Source organism: Malus sylvestris, chromosome 15, assembly GCF_916048215.2.
Source record: "Malus sylvestris chromosome 15, drMalSylv7.2, whole genome shotgun sequence".
Lineage (NCBI taxonomy): Eukaryota > Viridiplantae > Streptophyta > Magnoliopsida > Rosales > Rosaceae > Malus > Malus sylvestris.
Genome location: NC_062274.1, coordinates 20,577,091 through 20,585,864, shown reverse-complemented (window position 1 = coordinate 20,585,864; position 8,774 = coordinate 20,577,091). Strand labels below are relative to the sequence as shown.

Sequence of the window (8,774 nt, the reverse complement as noted above, 5' to 3'; positions counted from 1 at the left end):
GGGGGTCTGCTGAAAGAGGTGACAGACAAGGTAAGCAATCAAAGCTCCGACTGATTGTTCACCTTCTCCCCATCTTGCAGCAGCATGAAGGATAAAGAGAAGAAAAATGAGAAGAGATGATATGGGATACTTTTGCTTTTGAAGAAGTAACTTTCCACAGGCTTATTCTTGAACTGAGCTGGAGGGTTTTCTGGTTTCCTCCAGAGTATAAGGCCGACTGAAGAATTTGAGGGTCAAAACAAGTCCATCAAATCTAGAGTACGTTCCACCCTGCTGATATGGGATACTTTTGCTTTTGACAGAGTAATGGATGTATCGGCACGTGTGCTGATACGCTTGTCTCCACATGCTTCCTTGTATCCTTCACACTTGCCCTATCTGTTCCTCAAGCAGATGCGGAATCTTCCCTGGAAACATAAGATGTTGAAGATGAGTACTCGAGAGCAATGCCAGGTAAGTAATCAGGTAAGGGGTTCCAGGCAGTCAGTTCCTGGCTGGAAGCTTGATTCCAAGTGCTGACTGATTGCTCTCTTTCTCCTTGTCTTGCAGGTAAAAACAAGGCCAAAGGAAAAGACAGGGAAAAAGCATGATATGGGATACTCTTGCTTTTAACCCTGATGATATGAGATATTCTTGCTCTAGTATAGCTTGTTTACAGAGGTATTATCGGGGGGAAAGAAAGCTGAATATTTCGAAAGGCTTCGTTGGGAGTGCCCTCTCAGATATGATGAAGGGTTGAGCATTTTTGCAGGTCTGCCTGTCCGTTGGGGATGGAGGTCGAAATATATAGGAGTCTCCCTAACAACAAGTAGTAATGCTATTCCTTTACCCTGCTTGGTCATAGCACGGTAGTGGGAGCTGCCAATTTCACATGTTTTAACTCTGTCAGAGCACTTTGAAAAAGTGGTATGTGGTATCTGGCTCTCGAGATTCGGAGAACGATGCCTCTTCGATTTTTGAGAAAGCAATCATGCTGGGGGTCTGGCTCTCGAGATTCGGAGAGCAGTGTCTCTTCGATTTTTGAGGAAGTAATCATGTTGGAAGTCTGGCTCTCGAGATTCGGGGGGCGGTGCCTCTTCGATTTTGGAGCAAGCAATCCTGTTGGGAGTGTTGTCTCGAATGTGAGTAAAGGTTGGGCATGTTTGCTAGTCTACCTTGCCACGAAGCACAAAGGTTGACACACAGGGACTTTCCAATTATCCAGCAATGATACTGTTCCTTTACCCTCTCTTCGCTTTTGAGAAAGTAGTCATGTTGGGAGTCTGGCTCTCGAGATTCGGAGGACGGTGCCTCTTCGATTTTGGAGCAAGCAATCTTGTTGGGAGTGTTTTCTCGAATGTGAGTAAAGGTTGGGCATGTTTGCTAGTCTACCTTGCCACGAAGCACAGAGGTTGACACACAGGGACTTTCCAATTATCCAGCAGTGGTACTGTTCCTTTACCCTTGTGGGTAATAATATGGTAGCTAGACCTTCAAAATTTATGTGTCTAAACTTTGTTAGTGCTGTTTCTTTGCTATTCTTTTACCTTTCTTGGTCAAAGCGATGTAGTGGGAGCTGCAAGCTTCACGTGCTCAACTTTGGCAGAGAACTTTGGCAAAGTTATATGTGGTACCCATGAGCTATTGTTGCGTGTGGGAAGTGGGTGATTGAACAGTAAGATTCATGTGCTTTCTACTTCACCAGAAGTCTTCGACAGAATGCCCATAATTTCTGCAAAGCTGAGTGTGCGTGTGACAGGTGCTGACAAGGCTAGAAAAGTAGGTGCCTCTTCGATTTCTGAGATCGGCCCTCGTGGTCTCTGAGCAGCCCAGCTTTGGAGAAAGCGAGCGCCTCTTCGATTGATTCGGAGAACGATGCCTCATCGATTTTTGAGAAAGCAATCATGCTGGGGGTCTGGCTCTCGAAGATTCTGGGAGCAGTGTCTCTTCGATTTTTGAGAAAGTAATCATGTTGGGAGTCTGGCTCTCGAGATTCGGAGGGCGGTGCCTCTTCAATTTTGGAGCAAGCAATCTTGTTGGGAGTGTTTTCTCGAATGTGAGTAAAAGTTGGGCATGTTTGCTAGTCTACCTTGCCACGAAGCACAGAGGTTGACACACAGGGACTTTCCAATTATCCAGCAGTGGTACTGTTCCTTTACCCTTGTGGGTAATAATATGGTAGCTAGACCTTCAAAATTTATGGGTCTAAACTTTGTTAGTGCTGTTTCTTTGCTATTCTTTTACCCTTCTTGGTCAGAACGATGTAGTGGGAGCTGCAAGCTTCACGTGCTCAACTTTGGCAGAGAACTTTGGCAAAGTTATCTGTGGTACCCATGAGCTATTGTTGCGTGTGGGAAGTGGGTGATTGAACAGTTAGATTCATGTGTTTTCTACTTCCCCAGAAGTCTTCGACAGAATGCCCATAATTTCCGCAAAGCTGAGTGTGCATGTGATAGGTGCTGACAAGGCTGGAAAAGTAGGTGCTTCTTCGATTTCTGAGATCAGCCCTCGTGGTCTCTGGGGAGCCCAGCTTTTGAGAAAGCGAGCGCTTCTTCGATTTCTGAGGTCGGCCTTCGTGGTCTTTGAGCAGCCCAACTTTTGAGAAAGCAAACGCCTCTTCGATTTCTGAGATCAACCCTCGTGATCTCTAAGCAGCCCAGCTTTTGAGAAAGCAAACGCCTCTTCGATTTCTGAGCAGGCGCCTCTTCGATTTCTGAAGCTCCGTCGAGTGCAGATTTTTATAGGGGCTGGCATTAAGTTCCAAAGCACACTTGAATCTCCACCAGTAGAAGCTTCATTCTTGCACTTCTAAGATCTTGATTTGTCCGACCTCTTCTCTCTTCAACACCTTTGAAAATGTCTGGCCCCTCCGACCGTCGTTTTGACTTGAACCTTGTTGAAGAGGCAGCCCCGCCTTCTCCAGACAACATATGGCGCCCATCCTTCGTCTCCCCTACTGGTCCTCTTACCGTTGGGGATTCCGTGATGAAGAATGATATGACCGCTGCGGTGGTGGCCAGGAACCTTCTCACTCCTAAAGATAACAGACTACTTTCCAAACGGTCTGATGAGTTAGCTGTTAAGGATTCGCTGGCTCTCAGTGTTCAGTGTGCAGGTTCTGTGTCTAATATGGCCCAACGCCTATTTGCTCGAACCCGCCAAGTTGAATCATTGGCGGCTGAAGTGATGAGTCTCAAACAGGAGATTAGAGGGCTCAAGCATGAGAATAAACAGTTGCACCGGCTCGCACATGACTATGCTACAAACATGAAGAGGAAGCTTGACCAGATGAAGGAAACTGATGGTCAGGTTTTACTTGATCATCAGAGATTTGTGGGTTTGTTCCAAAGACATTTATTGCCTTCGTCTTCTGGGGCTGTACCGCGTAATGAAGCTCCGAATGATCAACCTCTGATGCCTCCTCCTTCTAGGGTTCTGTCCAGTACTGAGGCTCCAAATGATCCCCCTCCGGTGCCTTCTCTTTCTGGGGCTCTACCGACTGCTGAGACTTCTCCTAAGCAACCTTTGTGAAGGCTCCCTCTTGTGTGTTTATTTTGACTCATGTATATGTACATATTTGTAGCTTATCGGGGATATCAATAAATAAGCTTTCCTTCATTTCAACGTATTGTGTTAAATACACCAAAGCCTTCTTCGCTAAGTTCTTTGAATTTTCTTTTGTTGAAGCTTGTATGTTGAAGCTTTCTGAGTGGAGCATGTAGGTTGGGGTAGTGTTCCCTTAATTTCCCGAGTGAGGAAAACTTCTCGGTTGGAGACTTAGAAAAATCCAAGTCACTGGGTGGGATCGGCTATATGAATCTTAGAACGCCATTGTGCTCGATCCTGTGTCATGTCCTTCGTTAGATCCAAGTACTCTAAGTCTTTTCTTAGAGTCTCTTCCAAAGTTTTCCTAGGTCTTCCTCTACCCCTTCGGCCCTGAACCTTTGTCCCATAGTCGCATCTTCTAATCGGAGCGTCAGTAGGCCTTCTTTGCACATGTCCAAACCACCGTAACCGATTTTCTCTCATCTTTCCTTCAATTTCGGCTACTCCTACTTTACCCCGGATATCCTCATTCCTAATCTTATCCTTTCTCGTGTGCCCACACATCCAACGAAGCATCCTCATCTCCGCTACACCCATTTTGTGTACGTGTTGATGTTTCACCGCCCAACATTCTGTGCCATACAGCATCGCCGGCCTTATTGCCGTCCTATAAAATTTTCCCTTGAGTTTCAGTGGCATACGGCGGTCACACAACACGCCGGATGCACTCTTCCACTTCATCCATCCAGCTTGTATTCTATGGTTGAGATCTCCATCTAATTCTCCGTTCTTTTGCAAGATAGATCCTAGGTAACGAAAACGGTCGCTCTTTGGTATTTCTTGATCTCCGATCCTCACCCCTAACTCGTTTTGGCCTCCATTTGCACTGAACTTGCATTCCATATATTCTGTCTTTGATCGGCTTAGGCGAAGACCTTTAGATTCCAACACTTCTCTCCAAAGGTTAAGCTTTGCATTTACCCCTTCCTGAGTTTCATCTATCAACACTATATCGTCTGCAAAAAGCATGCACCAAGGAATATCATCTTGAATATGTCCTGTTAACTCATCCATTACCAACGCAAAAAGGTAAGGACTTAAGGATGAGCCTTGATGTAATCCTACAGTTATGGGAAAGCTTTCGGTTTGTCCTTCATGAGTTCTTACGGCAGTCTTTGCTCCTTCATACATATCCTTTATAGCTTGGATATATGCTACTCGTACTCCTTTCTTCTCTAAAATCCTCCAAAGAATGTCTCTTGGGACCCTATCATACGCTTTTTCCAAATCTATAAAGACCATGTGTAAATCCTTTTTCCCATCTCTATATCTTTCCATCAATCTTCGTAAGAGATAGATTGCCTCCATGGTTGAGCGCCCTGGCATGAATCCGAATTGGTTGTCCGAAACCCGTGTCTCTTGCCTCAATCTATGCTCAATGACTCTCTCCCAGAGCTTCATTGTATGACTCATTAGCTTAATACCCCTATAGTTCATGCAATTTTGTACGTCGCCCTTATTCTTGTAGATAGGCACCAAAGTGCTCGTTCGCCACTCATTTGGCATCTTCTTTGTTTTCAAAATCCTATTGAAAAGGTCAGTGAGCCATGTTATACCTGTCTCTCCCAAAAGTTTCCACACTTCGATTGGTATATTGTCTGGGCCTATTGCTTTTTTATGCTTCATCTTCTTCAAAGCTACAACCACTTCTTCCTTCCGGATTCGACGATAAAAAGAGTAGTTTCTACACTCTTCTGAGTTACTCAACTCCCCTAAAGAAGCACTCATTTCATGTCCTTCATTGAAAAGATTATGAAAATAACCTCTCCATCTGTCTTTAACCGCGTTCTCTGTAGCAAGAACATTTCCATCCTCATCCTTGATGCACCTCACTTGGTTTAGGTCCCTTGTCTTCTTTTCCCTTGCTCTAGATAGTTTATAGATATCCAACTCTCCTTCTTTGGTATCTAGTCGTTTATACATATCGTCGTAAGCCGCTAACTTAGCTTCTCTGACAGCTTTCTTCGCCTCTTGCTTCGCTTTTCTATACCTTTCACCATTTTCATCGGTCCTCTCCTTGTATAAGGCTTTACAACATTCCTTCTTAGCCTTCACCTTTGTTTGTACCTCCTCATTCCACCACCAAGATTCCTTTTGGTGTGGGGCAAAGCCCTTGGACTCTCCTAATACCTCTTTTGCTACTTTTCGGATACAACTAGCCATGGAATCCCACATTTGGCTAGCTTCCCCCTCTCTATCCCACACCCATTGGGTGATTACCTGAACAAAAATTAATAAAAGTGTGTAGTAGATAAAAAATGATACGAATAGCAGTATTCAAATTAAAATGTAAATTTCTACACAACAAAGTTAAGACTGTGAAATTTCACACATGGGAGTTGATGATGTTGAGAGGTGGTCGTTATCCCTTTCCAATTCCGAGTTTAAAACACTTACTTGATAGTTTTCCAAAAAAAAAAAGAAAAAACACTAGGAAGCTAACTAGTAATAAAATGCCAACACAGGCAGGAAGTAAACACAAACACATTTATTATAAAAAAAACGTGTCAAAATTTGAAGGATGTTCATGCCTCAAGTGGTGGTCCGCTACCACATCTCAAGACTTCACTTTTTCTTTAATTTTCGGAAATTAAGTCACGTAATGATTTAGGCGAGGGAAAGAGATCCTCCCGCTTCTCTTCCACTAAGATTACATAATTAAGTGATCCGAATCTTCCAAATTTTATCAAACGGTCCACTTGTTTTGAACCTTTAAAAATTGTGATAATTTTTGACCGTTTGATAAAATTTAAAAGGTCCAAATCACTTGAACTGGTAGCATTGGTGTAAGACATCTGGAGAGGATCTCTTTCCTTAGGTGAGTATTGGCCATAAAATGATTTCAACTAAAATAATATGTAGTTTTTCGGGTGCTTATCAAAGATTTAAAAAAGGTTTAGCGGATCATAATTAATATCAACGTTGTTTCAATTTAATTACATGTTCATTTTAAAAGTAAATATGTGTGAATTTTTGTGATTTTTTTTAAATATATGTGAAATTTTGTCAATAAAATCTCAATAAAATTTTTTATTAAAAAAATCTCAATATAAAAATAATTTAACTTCGTCAAAACTTTGACGTGGGACATACTTCAACAGCGCGTTGGGGTTAATTTTCTGTTAAAGATGTAAGCCTTTCAAAGTGTGGTTCATACACCCATCATATAATGGAATGAATATTAGGAGAAAAGAAGTGGGAAAATATCAAATCAAATCCGAAGGCGCCAGAAGAATTATTAAACTAATGAATGATGTTATGGTGATGCTAAAACACGCAATCTAATCTAATCTCGTAATCTTATCTTAGGTTTGAAGTACAAATTAACCCCATTTATCATATATTGCAGTGAGGTGACAAGGGTTTGAAATGGTGAAATGAAACCGTCAATGGCTGGAACGTCTAAACCGTGAGAACTACTTGGTATGGCTAATAAGGTCGAGCATCAAATCTATCACCTTTCAGATACAATACTTACTAATAGATTAATCATGTATGATTCACATTGAAGAGATCGGGGGTTAGGTGTAGCCAATTAGGGTTTTACCCAAAAATTAAAAAGAAACCCACAAAATAAATCAAGATTTGTTTTCCAAAGAAGCACCATCATAATTTGACTAGTAATTTAAGGAACCAATATGTAACTCACACACACACACACACACATATATATATATATGATTCAATAAAAATATAAGAGACTAAAAAGAGTGCCCAACTGATAACTAAAACATGATTTACATGATATTTTTTTAGGAAACAAATCAACAATCGCATGAGATTCGATCAATTTGGTGAATATATTTATATTTGGGTGGAGAGGACCAATATGCCTCACATGTATGTGACTAGTTCGACGAAAGTCCACAATGGCAGCAGCTCTTCTTGTTGCCTTCCAGCCATGGTTGAACTTTAGAACCATTAATTTATTTTTCTCAGGAAAACATTAATAAAAAAATGTCAACACATATTATCCAAGATTCGTCTGTAAGTTATTTTGTCTAAATTGCAAGAGCTGAACTCATTTCTTGTAAGTTTAGTTTTATTTATTAGTCCTTTTATTGAAGGAATTTCAGATAATCAATTCCATTTGCTGTACGAAAACTCTGTTAATTAACTTAATTACATGTATATCTCTTTCGTGTTAATCTGTTTAAGATGTACTTAGGTTTCCAAGACATATAAATTATTTCAAGGCGCCACATAAGGTATATCTTATAACCAAACCATGTTTTCTTGTAATCATGTATATGCATAATAATATTGTATTTTGACAACATGATATGATGTCTATAACGTAAAAGTTAATATTGTTATAACAATAATGATGTCATTATGTGTTATGTAACTAAAATCTTACTATTATTGTGTAACCTTAGACTATAAATCTTAACGATTATGGTGTAATTAACCTTATATTTCTTGTAGTCCAGACGTTGAATGTTAAAATTATTTTATAACACCAAATGTGAAGGTAAAGAGTCAAAAGTGAATACTGATAAATGTGAGATTTCTTGACGTCTATTTTTAATAACTTGCGTCTATAAACGCTATACTATAACAAGACATTCATAACCATCAAACATTAGTGTAACAATATCATTCCATAACCTCGATCACTATTTATGTAACGTTGAATAGTAAATGACAATTATAATATAATTGTTGTTATACAAATGGTGGCGTAGAAATTTGCTTTATTAATTTGGGACTTATTTGTAAAAATATCAGTTGTTTTACTTCAGACAAAGTCAAATTGAAGCAATTTTGTGACGTTGTTCCTATGAGTAGACTCTATCGTTCCTATGAGGAGACTCTACGAACTCTCTCATTTCTTGTTTGTTTTAGGTGGAGCGTCTTACTATTAACTAATTAATACTCCCAGTCCACACTTCATATATTTATAATCAAATTCCTACGTCTCTACTATGATTGGATGAAAGAAATCAACTTAGAATTTAGATAAAAATCAGAATTTATAAATTGATATACACCAATTCGCTTGTTTGAATTTATAAACATAGAAATTTAGAATTTCAGCGTGAAAGAAAAACTTGGAATTTGGGACCTCCAATTCCCAAGTTTAAATTCCATGTAAATAGGTATCATTTCTCAATTTCTATGATTGAGAGTTTAAAATTAACAAAGTCCATTCTCAATTCCATTGTTCTTTTAGGTTAATCAAATAA

General features: G+C 40.1%; 1 long non-coding RNA gene across 1 annotated transcript; it reads left to right on the top strand.

Annotated features, from left to right (window-relative positions):
* LOC126602224 (uncharacterized) lies at positions 1-1,667 on the top strand. The gene is made up of 2 exons (XR_007616039.1): positions 1-453; positions 550-1,667. It is a non-coding gene; the product is annotated as an uncharacterized LOC126602224 (long non-coding RNA).
* The last annotated feature ends 7,107 nt before the right edge of the window (positions 1,668-8,774 follow it).